The sequence below is a fragment of the Notamacropus eugenii genome, chromosome 1 (assembly GCF_028372415.1).
Source record: "Notamacropus eugenii isolate mMacEug1 chromosome 1, mMacEug1.pri_v2, whole genome shotgun sequence".
NCBI lineage: Eukaryota > Metazoa > Chordata > Mammalia > Diprotodontia > Macropodidae > Notamacropus > Notamacropus eugenii.
In genome coordinates, this window is record NC_092872.1 from 503,650,402 (window position 1) to 503,664,137 (window position 13,736).

Sequence of the window (13,736 nt, forward strand, 5' to 3'; positions counted from 1 at the left end):
AAGATCCCTCAAGGTGTTTACATATACTGATGTGATCTGAGATAAATTCAATGGCTTCTTTTATCTCTAGGTGTTAATTGCATATGAATTGTTTCTGAAACTGGCCACCTAAAAAATGTTTAGGCTCTGCATATAGGTCACTTATGTGTCTGTATAAGGACACCTGTTCCCAATAAGCCCAAACTCATTTCTAATGATCTTGACATAAAAAAGGTTCTAAATTTATAGAGCAATAGGTGGTTGTGTGTGTATCCAAAGTGGGCAAGACATGGTTAAAAATCTCTTGTCTAAGACAGATATGAGGGTTTTAGTAGATTACAAGCTCAGTCATTGTGAATGAGGAATATGGTCGTAGCCAAAAAAAATAATGAGATATTGAGTTGCATGAAGAAAGAGATAGATGATAGTTTTGCTCAGGGCATTCCTTATCTAGAACATCAAACTCAGATCTGGGTACCATAGTTTAGAAAAGATACTGATATACTCAAAGGTAGCCAAAGGAAGATAATCATGATAATGAAGGGCCTGTAGTTCAAGTCCTGTGAGGATCAATCAAAGAAAGTGAACAAGATAAGCTTGAGGAGAAGACATGAAAGTATCTATTGATAGCTATTATAAAGTATTTGGAGGTCTTTTCCAAAGAAGAAAGATTGGGTTTGTTCATTACTTAGAGCTGAGAAGACTGCATTCAAATCCTACCTCAGACATTCAGTGTGATACTGAGTAAAGGTAATCTGCCTCTTTCTGCCTCAGTTATGTCATGTACAATAAGACTAGCAGAAGTACCTACCTCACCTAACTGAAGATCAAATGAACCTCATCTATCTATCTATCTATCTATCTATCTATCTATCTATCTATCTATCTATCTACACATATATACATACATACACATATATATGGTGCTATGCAAACTTTAAAATGCTACATAAATGCTGAATATCATCATCATCATCATCATCATGCCTCAAATGGAAAAACCATTAATAATTGGTGGAAATTTTAAAGAAGAAAATTAGATTTGTGAGAAGAAAAAAATCCTAATACTTAAAACCATCCAAAAGTGGAATGGGTAACTCTTGCCTTGGAAGGCAATAGAGTTTCCCTCAGGATCAGCTGATCATTCTTTGATAAATGGGATAATGTATATAAAGTTCTCCGCAAGCCCAAAATTGCTATGTAAATCTTAGTAGTAATTATGGTAATAATAACTACAACAGCAATAGTTTTACAAAAATGCTACTGTTGTTGTTGCTGTTGCTGGGATTATCACTATTGTTGCTATTTTGGGAATTCATTTTCCAGGATCATTTGAACTAGAAGATGCTAAGACTACTTCCAAGGTTACAGTTCTTTAGTTCTGTGATTATTCATGACTTGCCTATATTTCATCAACCAAATGTTAAATACATACCTTAAGTCAACCTGAAATTCCCAACAGAGGAAGGATTGTTTTTTTAACTGAAGAGTTAAGAAGATAGAGAATTCTTCATCAGCTGGTGATAAATCAAGTTATATGAACTGATTGTAGGGAGCTTTTGAAATCTCAACATTACATCTTGTACTTTTCATTCCCTCCTTTCATGGGTGGCCGAGGACTGCAAGAGACTCACCTTTGTTTATAATGCCAAGTGGTCCTTATTTAAAGGTCACATCTCCATGCTTACCCTCTCTACTGCTCTGTGTAATATAGCACAACCTATTCAAACCCTATTTGGCTGATGTCAGGTTTGCCATGTCATGTGGAACCAGGGGTTGACTGAACTTGAAAACTCTGCATGGCGATGCTAGATCCCATGTGAGTGGCCCAGCATGCTTCCTAAATGTGCTCTGTTTCTCTTCTAGCTAGAAGACTTGGATTATATTGCAGCACATAAACCCAGGAGCTTTGTGAAATGTAAAATTAGAAATAATTCTGTTTCGCAAGATTTGTGAAAAAAATGTAATGCAAGAGACTACAGAATTCAAAACAGATGGGTGTTAAGTTTGCCATCCAAGCATCTTTTTAGGATTATTAATAGGGAAAAAATAAATTAAAATATATGTATATATATATATATATGTATATATATATATATTCCATGTCAATAACAGCTGTGTATATTAACAACTGTGTTGCTACACATACCCTAGAAAGGAGGCAGGCAATGAGGGCCAAATAAAGTCATTTTTAAATCTTCTGTGTTTCTTATAATGTTGCCCCTAATACAAAGTTCTTTAATTTTTCATGAAGGTAAACATAAAAAATTTAGATTAAATCTATTAGGAGTGACCTCCTGATAAACAAATGCTAAAGCCTGCCAGCCCCCATGCCAGGGGCACATCTGTCACTCACCCCAATTTCCCCCAATAAAGGGAGTGAAACAAGACCCATCTTCAATTACAAATGGAGCAGCTTTGGGGTAGGGGGTGAATTTATGGAATAATCTTTGTTTTGAGAGGCAGATTGTCAAGGCTGGAGCTGTGTTCAGGCCCTCATGTTGGGTTGCATTGGTTTAAATTTTTTATGTGTGCCCTCATGAAAAATTAAACCAGAACGTTCTTACCCTTTAGCAACATGCTTTATCATCAGGACTGATAAAGAAACTCAGAACCAAGCAGTCAAGACAAGCTTCTAGCGTACCTAAGACACTTCAGATGCCTAAAGCAAAGAGGGGTCCTGACTTGTGCTGTCAGGCTTCATCCTCAGTTCAAGCCAGAGAGTTTATATTATCAGCGCTAGCATCTCTCTCTTATTAACATTATTTTAACTAGCATTAGTAGATGACCAACTGAAACTCATTAAATGGTTCTAGTGCTACAAGCTAATTAACCCTTGGCCTCAGAAAGGGCAACTGGTGAGCAGCTCTGAGAGAGTCTGAGTGCTTTCCAGATATGAACTCTGCAGTCAGTACATTCCAGGCAAGGCAGTGTTAGGAAAAGGATGAAAGTCACCACATCAAAATGAAGTCAGCTTTAATAGAGCATTTTAATAAATAGGCCCTAGGGCACAACAAGCATGATGGACTGAACAGAAATCTGTCTTTATGACAATGAATATAAATGATTTTGTGGCAAGCTACAAATCTACCATATTTATTTCTAGACTGATTTGTTGAATAGGCCTTTCTTATTGAAAATAGTTAATGCAACATTCTTTCATGAAGACTATATTTGCTGGGAAAAACATTCCAGGTGAGGGGAATGTTAATGAACAAAGACCAACGTATTTCCTTTTCATCTCCACTGCCACTCTATTATAAGTTCTATGTTACCTCTAAAGTAGGTAATCATGAGGACCTCCTAACAGGCTTGCCTGGCTCTAGTCCAGGGATGGGGAACTTGCCTTCTCAAGGCCACATGTGGCCCTCCAGGTCTTCAGGGCCACACTTGAGGAGCTAGTAGGCCATGTGTGGCCTCAAAGTGGCAGATTTCCTACCCCTGCTAGTTTCTTACTCCTTTCATCCAGCTTATCCACATTAACAGATTAATCTCTCCTAGTGAGCAGTCTCCAACCATATACATTGCCCTTCCCTGGGTCCATGCCTTCTGCTTGTCATTCTTCCCTCCCTATTCCACCTCCTGCCCAATACCCTTTCTATTTATTATCATCAATTGAAATGCCACTCAGACTTCAAAATTTCCCTCAAATGTCAGGATCTTCATCATGTTTGCTCATACCCTTCCCACCAGAAATAATTTATTCTAGGTACTACTAGCACTTTAGTTCCTACTTCCATGAATCACATATACATACATGTGCTTGCACATGTGTGTGCACACACATGTGTATTTGCGTGTCAGGGGCTAGAACCAATCTTTGTGTTCTTCGTAGTACTTTACTCATAATGGATATTCAATAACTATTTGGCCTAAGCAGTATTCCCAAATACTTCTTCATTCATTCTTTCATTCATTCAAAAGTCTAGTTGGAACATAAGGTTTATGTAGGGGAGTCCTGGGAGTTAAGATTGGAAATGTAGATTGATAACAAAATGGAAAATTCTTAAAATATAGGCTGAAGAATTTAGAGTTTCTGAGACTGCTTCAATCCACTACAGTTATTTTAGGACATAGAAATTTTAACGAAAGAGTCAGACTAGCCAGTGATACTAAAGTAAGGGATTTTAACTATGCATACATTTTAACTCACTTAAGGAAAGTCTTGAAACTTCAGGAGACCACGAGAGCACAAACTGGGAAGAGAGAAGTAGAGGAAGATAGAAATGGAATAGTTACTAGCCCAGAACAAAAGAGTTCAAAGGGAATTGGTTGGTTGTTATCCTTTGTCTTTGAAGAGTACCAAAGTGACATCACCATGATAAAGAGAAATTTCTGTGTGTCCACTGTGGCTGATCAGACCAATACAAACTCGGAATGCTCTGCCACAGGTTGGGCACAGATAGTCCATGTGAATATTTCACGTGGATATCCCGAATTTCTGCATCCTGCATTTATTTTGTATTGTCTCAATTCTTCTTTGCTCAAAGACCACAGCACCCTTTCTGATGTGAGCATGCCGTGATGAGCGGTCCTGTGCCAGTGTCTCCCGTGTTGCACAGTCAAATCCAAAGTTCTTTAATAGATCTTCAGCATTTCCTTGTATCATTTCTTCTGGCCACCAAGTGATTGCCTGCCCCATGCGAGTTCTCCATGAAGTAGTATTTTTGGCAAGCGTACATTTTGCATTTGAACAACATGGCCAGCCCATCAGAGTTGCGCTCCCTGAAGCAAAGTTTAAATACTTGACAGTTTAGCTTGAGCAAGGACTTCAGTGTCCAGTACCTTATCCTGACAGGTGATCCTCAGAATCTTCCTAAGACAGTTCAAGTGGAAGCGATTCAGTTTCTTGGCATGGCACTGGTAGACTGCCCATGTTTCACAAGTATATAACAATGAGGTCAGCATAATGGCTGTTTGGTAGTCAGTCTAATATCTCTTCCCTCCCAAACTTTTCTTTGGAGCCTCCCAAACACTGAGCCAGCTCCAGCAATGTGTGCATCAACCTTATTGTCCATGTGTATATCCCTGGAAAGTATACTACCAAGGTAAGTGAACTTATCCACTCATTCAAAACTTCTCCATTTATTGTATCCAATGGTTCCATGTATGGATGGTGTGGTGATGGCTGATGGAGCACCTGTGTTTTCTCTGTGTTAATTATTAGGCCAAAAGTAGCACAAGCAGCAGAGAATTGATCCATACTTTGTTGCATCTCAGCTTCAGAGGCTGTATTAAATGCACAATCATCTGCAAACAGAAAATTATGCACCAACACTCTCTCCACTTTGGTCTTGGCTTGTAGTCTTTTCAGATTTAAGAACTTGTCAGCAGTACAGTAGTTGACCTTGATGCCATCTTCATCCTCATTGAAGGCATTTGTCAACATGGCTGAAAACATCATGCTAAAAAGCATACAGCCCTATTTCACTCCATTGATGACTGGGAAAGCATGAGAGCATTGTCCATTATCCAGAACCCAGGCAAACATGCTATCATGAAATTGACGTACAGTATTGATGAACTTCTCCTGGGAACCAAATTTTGACATAATTTTCCATAAGCCCTCATGACTAACACTGTCAAAGACCTTGATCAGATCTACAAATATTATGTACAGACCTCTGGTCTGCTCCTGGCATTTCTCCTGGAGTTGTCAGGGAACAAACACCATATTGACTGTTCCTCAGCCCTTTTTGAAGCCACACTGGCTCTCAGGTATATGACCATCTTCCAGGTGAAGGATTCTTGATAGGCTTATCAAGGAGATGAAATGAAAAATGAGAACTCCACAGGATTTACCAACAGGATAGTTCATTCACCTCTAAGAGGGCAGAATTTAATTCCATCAAAAGCAAAGTACAAGCAAAGCTTAGAGAGATGCAGGCTTCCTGGCTCAGTAAGAAAGCTGATGAAATTCAGTTTTATACTGATAATAACAATCCAAAGAGCTTTCATGATTCCCTGAAAGCTATTTATGGACCAAAAACCATCACAGCTACTCAGTGCAGATGGAGCCACATAGATTGGTGATCCAAGAGAGATGGGTTGAACACTTCCACAGTGTTCTCAACAGACCATCACCAATTAATGCTCAGGACACTGACCATTTACTTCAAGTTGAAGTCAATACCTCCTTAGCTGAACTTCCAACTAAAGAAGAGATTTTGAGGGCCATTAGGCCTCTTTCATGTGACAAAGCACCTGGTGCTGATTCTATTCCAGTTGAGATTTACAAGGTAGGAGTACCATTACTCATACAAAGGCTGACTGAAATTTTTCAGGCCATATGGCAAGAGGAGGTTATCCCCCACGAGTTCAAGGATGCCTCCATTGTCCATCTCTGTAAGGGTAAAGGGAATAGATTGTCCTGTGACAATCACAGGGGGTTCTCTCTCTTAGTCATTGCTGGCAAAGTTCTTGCTAGAGTCAAAGGGAGTGAAAGGATTTAAAGAGATAAAATTCCTCAGGCTCTTTGGCCTGTCACCTTCAGTTCTAGAGTCACTTTTAATTTGTTTGGGAGGTAGCTATTGTGTGTCTCCAGGGCAGCACAACAAAGTTAAGCACCCTGAAACTAGGAGTCAACACAGCTGAAATTGGCACAGTAGATTCATGCTATTTCTATACCTATATTTTCTGCACACTTTGACAGCTTACCCTATCCCTTGGGGTAACAATGAAACAGACAACATTCATGGATTTTATAGGGAGAGGTGAGGTCTCATTCTTCTTGATTGTTTTGCCCTGTCTCTTTTCCCAAGAAGGTCAATTCCACAATTTAGTAGTGACCTTCTCCCCCGAACTGTGCACCAACCCCTCCTACCATAGGTCAAGGATATTTCTAGCAAGAATAATTGCAACAATTTCTGGGAAAAAAATTCAGCATGGGGTGAAAAGGAGTAGGAAGTGGTGGAGTCTAGAACAAAGGTAATATGCTGCAAGAAAAGCCAGGCCCCCCAAACAAGAGAAATTATTTTGCACAACAAAAAAGTGAATTACTAAGGGGTAAAATGTTGTGTTTATTCCTTGAAGTATGCAACCTATGATCTTATCCCTACTCGTCTCAGAACAGGTGTAATATTCTGTACAGGAAGTGTTTGAAGGGAGTATGATGAGGGTTTGATAGGAGTATATCAGATTTGCTGGTGGAGCTTATCTAGATACATTAAAGATGTTTGTCACAAAAAATAGTTAGAGGTAAGATTAAGTTCATTCTTTTCTGAGAATGACTGAAGGTCTCCAGGGCATTAAAAATATATTAGAAAATTGAAAGAAGAGTCTCCAGGAAATTTTGCAAGGATGCAAGGAAGAGGCAAAGAAGAAAATAACTATAAATGAATAAAGTAGAATGAAGCCTAATTAATTCATGGAATTATGGAAGCTGAGATTTTTAAGGGAATTCAGAAGTCCAACTTGAACATGAACAGAAATCTTCTTGGCAGTATCCTTGAAAATTGACCATCCAGTATTTCCTTGAAGACCTCTAGTGGGGGGTGGGCTAGGAGAGCCTCCAGAGGCAGACCATCATATTTTTGGACAGTTCTGATCATTAGATTTTCTTTTATGTTGAGTCAAAATTTGCCCTTGAAACTTTGCACTGTTACTAGTTTCTATCCACTGCGGGTAAGTAGAACAAGTCTAATTTCACTTCAGTATACCCACTTTTCAAACACTGAAAAAAAAATTTATCCAATGATTCCTAAGACTTCTCTGTTCTCAACATTCCTAGTTCCTTCAAATATTCTTCATACATCATAGTGTCCAATCCCTTCATCATCCTGGTAGCCCTCCTCAGAATGCACTCAGATTTTACATACTTGCTGGTGAAGAAACTCCTTCTACTATCTACCAATATGATTTTTCTGCAAGTTGTAGTTTTACAGATTTATCTAGAATAATGAGAGATTAAGTGATTTATACATGGTCACATAGCTAGTATGTATAAGAGACAGAACTTGAAACCAGCTGCTCCTTAATATGAGGTTGGCAATCTAACCCCTTTACCATGATGTCAAGACTTTTCTTAAAATAGGAGGTCCATTTTAGAGGAAACTCTCACCTATTTGGAAGAAATGGACATTTCAGTTTCATCCCATCTGTTATCACAAGTTTTAAAAATAATTCCTGTGTAAAGAAGATCAAAGTTTTTGGGTTGGAAGCAGGGAGACATGTAACCTGTCTGGAAGGGAAAAAAATACTCAAAGAACTATAATTGTTATTATGTAAGGTCTGTGTTAGAAATAACTATTAAAATTCAGTGGTAGTCTGGTAAATATTTAATAACTGTTTCTCTGGAAGGAAATGCAGGAACTTTTAAGAGTAATCTGCATTATTAACATTTTCTTCATCACTTTCATAAGTCAAGAAAATCAACAAAATAATAAATCAAGTCCTAATGTATAATTTTTGCTGATTTCTGAGACATAAACATTCACACAAAATTTAATAATTGGTTTTCATGATTTGCTTACAGCTGGCTTCAGCACATTCCTGATTGTCATATAGATTGTTGTGCTTTATAGATTAATCTATTCTTTATAGCAGTCCAAAAAGATCATACCCTTCATTTGAATCTTTTAAGTAGCCTTTTTATGTATGTACTCAAAACATAGAAAATTGCGTACTTATGCTCTGATGTTTCTCTTATCCCATTAATGTGAGTATTCCATCCAATGATAAACATTACATCTGACTCACACCTGTTTATCCTCTCTGACTCTAATCAATGTCTTCAGTTCACCATGGCCTGTCCATTCAATATGCTGAGGACCTTCCTATTCTCTAAAAATCAACAGATGAAGAAGATGGATTACCCTTTCACTCATGATACATGAACAACCTTGTGTGTGTGTGTGTGTGTGTGTGTGTGTTTATATATTTCTTTGATAACATTCATTGCAAAATTTCTCCCATGACCTATAATGGTAACCCAAAACTATATCCTTTTAAAAACATCCTTCAATTCTGACTTCACATTGACTATTTTTAAAACACTGAAATTCTCCTGCATTCAGCTTTTCTTAACTAAGGACACCATGTTTGTTTCTACCCACTTAATGGCAAAGTGATTCAGAGAATAGTTCCTGCTATCTCCACAGATTGCATTGATTAGACTGATTGGAAGTTAGAAAACAGGACTGAAAGTTTGTCTGCATGAAAATTATCATTGGAGCAGTTCTGTCACACATAGACATGCCTCAAATGGCCATTTGCATAGTCCTCTTACCTGTGTCACATTCTAGTTATTTTCATTTTTAAGTGATAGTATGAAACTACTTTCAGTAATAATAGCTCACATTTAGGTACTTTAGGGTTTGCTGTCCTGAAAAAATCCCATGAGGTAGGCTGTGTAATGTTATTTTTTCTAATTTTGCCAATAAGGAAACTGAAGCTCTTATAGTTTAGATGAATTTTGCAAGTTAATGGAGAGCCTTGATTCTCCAACCTTCTCTAATTTCCTCATTCTAGTATTTTTTGTGGGGGAGGGGTGGAATTGGAGAATGGATATTTTTTTTTTCTTTCAGAGAATTCTATCAATACAGATAGACAACTTCTCTGTAATATACTTTTAAGAGTTGTCAGTATAAATGACTTGCCCAAGGTAACTCATTATGTATGTTTTAGAGACAGGACTTCTTGATTCCAAGGTCATTACTCTATGCACTATAACAGGCTACTTCTCAGACAGGGTATGTTTTTCAACTGTTAATGAAGATGAATGATTTTATCTTAAGGATGCACATTCTCTTGAAGATGTGGAAAATGGAGCTTTAAAAATTGATCTTGCTATTTACATATATAATTAAAATCCATAATCTACACACAGTCAGTGTGGCACACTGGAGAGAGAACTGACCTTGGAATTTGGAAGACCTGAGTTCAAATTTGATCTCTATCGTATACGGTCTATGAGACTTTTACCTTAGCCAAGTCATGAAACCTTTAAAAGCCCTACACAATTCTTTCAGGCTATAAACTTCAGAAAGAGGTGCTAACTGCATTAGCAGAACAAGTTCTTCATCAAAAGAACCCTAGTATACAATTGAAATTACAGATCTGATCTTCCTACCCTGCTTCAAGAAGGAAAAAACCTATACATGATGCACAGCATACAACATTATAAGCTGGAGTAAGCATCTTACACTGCATGTAAAATATAAACCACCTAAGCATTCTATGATTTTCTACAAAAGACAAGAATCTCTGAGTCTTCTTTTCAAAACAAAAGACTTTTCAGTGAATGTTATTTTAGTCTCGGTGTGTGACACATCAACAGAACATACATAATTTAAAAACCCTATATTTTCAATTATTGTGAGTTGCCCAAACAAGAGAATTTTTGTGGCTGCTCACTGTAACCAGGTAATCATTAAAATATTGCTCGTGTTGACATTTTCCTCAGTTCTGAAGTGAAGTTAAATTAACTTAGTAGTAAATGAGATCTCATGGGGAGAAATGGTTTGATGAAAAGATTTAAGCAGGTTTTCCACTAGGCAAGAAAAAAAAAAGAAAGGAAGAGGAAAAAGGAAAGAAATAGCCTTTAACCTTACTACTTGTTTTGGAATCAAAGTCATGGACAATATCCCACTGAGATGAAAATTATTCCAAGCTGGAAGGTTGGTACCATAAATCTATGTGTCTGTGAAAATGTACTGACATTATGATCTCACTAATGCATGCTAATATCCAGTGAAACTTGAGTGCATAGCCAAAACTATCGGGCAGTGTTGTCTAAATTTTCAGATTTGTATTCTGATGTGATCTCATTATCACAAAATTAATTCAGATCCTTGTAGGATGTTTTGAGATGCCTTCCAGAAATAACAAAACTGACAGCCTGGTAAATCATATTTCAGTGACACCTTAGTGAAAAGTCAGAAGAAATCAACTTGATCTTCCTAGAAGTTCACTATTCAGACTACTTCTTGCCTTTAGATACTATGTCTATAAAAATATCACCTATCTCAGATACAGAGTTGTCAAGTTTCACAGTTCTTCTTTGAGAATAATTGATTTCTAATTACATGTCTAGGTATGTAAAATATATTTCCTTGCAAATCAAGTTACAGTATTTGTTCTGCCCAAATTTTCTGGGCCTCAATTTTTTGTTGGAGTAGAAACTTAAGAAAATTAATTTCATTTTCAGTTTTAAAAAGTTAGATATTCTAAATTCCATAAATGACATCTAGTGTATAAGTATGTTATGGTAGATAATGAGCTGAGCTTGGAGTCAAGAAGACCTGAATTCAAGTTCTTCCTTAGATGCATACTAACTGAGTCACTCTGGATGGTTCATTTATGTTTTTGGCATCCCTGGATAACTCTCTAAAACTATAAGTTTTAAAGAAGCTGATTCAATAGAAACATCCTATGCCAATCACAGATTTAAAACCAAAAAACAGTGTCCCTAACTTTGGAAATCCAGAAGGGTTTTGGGCATCCAAAATCAGATGGTAGAAAATAAAGTTAGTTCATAAATCTTGCCTTGAACCCAATAAATAGCATCACATTTACTTAAACATTGTGGTAACAACAGTCACCAAATCAATAAACAATTTTAAGTACCTACTCTGAGCTGGATACAAAGAGGTAAAAGAGTCCTTGTCCTCATATAAATCACACTCTAATGGGTCACGGGGCAACAAATAAAGAAACACATATCTACAAAATATGTAGGAGAACATTAAGAGAGAGAAGGCACTAGAATTAAGAGGATTATGAAAGGCTTCCTGCCAAGCAGGCCTGCACAACATAGGGCCCATAGTCTGCTTGCAGCCTGCTGAAGGATTTCAGGCATCCTGCAAAAAATCTAGGGGTGCCAGTGGGCATGTTCTCCTGTTTGTTATGTGACCCACAACAACCAACCATCCTTAGTCTGTCTCTAGTCTAACCTATCCACATCCCAAAGAAGTTTACCCTATTTTAATTTTGGCCCCTACCTACTATCAGATTGTCCAGGCCTTCTGCACAGCAATGATGTCAACTCCAGTAGAAATGAGGGAGGACCATTAATCAGTACATAAAGATCCCTGCAGCTGACATTATTTCCTTAGTTTTAAAATGTAATATTATATATATTTTACTCTATTTTGTGTTGTTAAATATTTCCCAAATACATTGTAATCTTACTCGAATGTCCTCAGGAGTATTGCTATTCTTATATTTGACCCTCTAGAAAATAAAGTTTTAGTTGGAATTTAAAGAAAGCAAGAGAAGCCAATAGGCAGAGATGAGGTGGGAGAGTATTCCAGGTAAGAGATGTGGTAACACCCCACATCCCAAGGTATAACAACAGCAATGTCAAGTAAAAAATACGCATACATACACACTCATGAGTGTGTGCATGTATGAGTGTGCATGTGCATTCATTCAAAGTTTTCAAAATATGTAAACCAATCCTCTTACCCATCCCCCCAAAATGTCCTATTTTTTTCACATTCCATCCAGAAAGGTAAAACTTAGCCTAACTTTATCCAAGTAACTTTTCTACAGAAATAGCTTTATCTACAGTACATAGCTTTCTATGCTACTTGGCTTTGCCTCTTCTCTTCCTAGTACTGAGGGGCACTTTATTTATGGAGTACTATCTTTCAAAACAAGATAATGATTGTACAGATTTTTGTTTTTTGGAAGGAAATCAGCATGGCTGTAACAAAAAGATGCTGCAAAGCAATGGACAGTTTTTATTTAGTTAAAAATGCACAATGTTGATTTCTGACTCTGAAAGTTTAGGAGCTCATCATTTTTGAAGTCAGAGGACATAGCACATGAATCATAATGCATTTTCTCAGCTCAAGAACTTCTACTTTCACTGTGACTATCTTCTCAATCCATAACATGGAATATAAGACTTGATGGGTTTCTCCCCCTCCTCCTGAGATTGAATATGCTTAGTTCTTGAAGTTCATTCTCTGAATATGAAGTTTCATACTCTTCTCAAAAGGAGGATATATTGACAATAAAAGATAAGATGCATTTGCAAAGAAAAATATAACAGTATATGCATTTAAAAGCATTATTAATGGAATAGATGCAGGTGCTTTTTGGTGTGCTAATGCAAAAAAGAAGGCTTCTGGTTAGACACAAAAACAAGTGAGAGGAGTGCCACTTTTCCAGTAGATATTTTTGCCTTCCATTAAGCATCTGTGGTCCTCATTTAGAACTTCATCATGAGTTTATATTAACACCTTTTCAAAGACTTCCTAATTGTTGTGTCTATCTCCCTAACTCTTTAGCTGAATATTGAGAAGGACTGGGACCAGATTCAAGATTTATTCCTAGACTGTATGTTTTTGAAAGGGAAAGACAGAGAAACACTGTGAAGATGGTTTGGGAATACTGTAAGCAATCTTCCTCCCTGAAATGAAACAGATATTTTCAAATTACCCCATGGAGGAAACTCTATGTCCTCTTCATCTTTTTAACACGAGTACTTAGCCTAAGGGCAAACTTTACAACCTTCCTTATCATCCATCTCCTTTTCTAAGGAAACTTTTTCACCCTTTTAAACATACAGGCTTTCTTAACTGTTCCATAGAGTGAATTTCATCATCCTAATTCTCTTAAACTGTACTGAATTATCAGCATGAATAATGTCTTTCTTTCTCATTCTTCTTCTCATACTCAAAACTAATTTGAAGGATAATTGCTCACATTTTCATAGAGCTTTAAGGTTTGTAAAATTCTTTACATATGTTACTTCACAACATCCCTATGAGAAAAGTTCTATTATTATCTCCATTTTACAGATGAGGAAA